The sequence below is a fragment of the Lepisosteus platostomus genome, chromosome 5 (assembly GCF_059453375.1).
Source record: "Lepisosteus platostomus isolate fLepPlt1 chromosome 5, fLepPlt1.hap1, whole genome shotgun sequence".
NCBI classification, from domain to species: domain Eukaryota; kingdom Metazoa; phylum Chordata; class Actinopteri; order Semionotiformes; family Lepisosteidae; genus Lepisosteus; species Lepisosteus platostomus.
The window spans coordinates 52724414-52725261 of record NC_142615.1 but is presented as its reverse complement, the minus strand read 5'-3'; the positions used below and the strand labels follow the sequence as shown (position 1 = coordinate 52725261).

The following is an 848-nucleotide window of genomic DNA, read 5'->3' as shown; positions in this document are numbered from 1 at the left end:
AAGACTCATAAATGTCACTACAAATGACAAATTTGTAGTGTAAATCTGCCGGGCTGATTTACGTGTCTGACCATCTCTCTCCTCCCTCTTTTGCAGTGAGCACTATTTTTTCATTTTCTTCCCTTGTAGTTTCCTCGCTCTTTTACTGTCCCTTTTTCCCACGGAGAGACGGAAAACATGCCGAAATCGTTTTCACCCTGTGTTTGTGCAACGTCAGTGTGTGAAGGGAAAGTAGTCTACGTGGCTCCAGTGGCGCAATCGGTCAGCGCGCGGTACTTATACAGCAGGACACAGCGGAGTCATGCCGAGGTTGTGAGCTCGAGCCTCACCTGGAGCAGTGTAGTCTGTCTTTAGCTACTGAAAGCAACTGTCCACTTTAGATACTGCTACTTATAGGTCGTCCTTAACACCTTATCTAATGGGATTGTAGCCTGTTAGGTATTTGCTGGAGATCCGGTCTAAATTAACATCAAAGGAACCCCCCAGCTGATCTGTACACAGATAGATAGAGGAGAGGTCTACTGGGACTAAGGAAGCCAAAGTATGGGGTACCAAAGACTTGAAAAAGCTCTCACATTAGATTTTGCGTTTTTGTTGTTTCCCAGATTTGTTTTTAATGTTCTTTTTGTTTTCCCTTAAGTATTTTTTTATTTTATTTTCTGTAGTCGTTAGACTACTACAGTGATTTACCGAGGTTCCCGGAAGGCTTCTCGCATTGTGGTTGTTGTGTTTTTGGGTTACAAGTATTTTTTTTTCTATTGATAGGACCCCACGCATTACTGTGGGACTAGGCACAAATGATGTTTTTTTTTTCTTGTGGCTGATTGTCAATGACCCTACAATGGGTC

General features: G+C 42.8%; 1 non-coding gene across 1 annotated transcript; it reads left to right on the top strand.

The window, feature by feature from the left end:
- Nucleotides 1–243: 243 nt before the first annotated feature.
- trnai-uau (transfer RNA isoleucine (anticodon UAU)) lies at nucleotides 244–337 on the top strand. Its single transcript has 2 exons — nucleotides 244–281; nucleotides 302–337. It is a non-coding gene; the product is annotated as a tRNA-Ile (tRNA).
- Nucleotides 338–848: the final 511 nt, after the last annotated feature.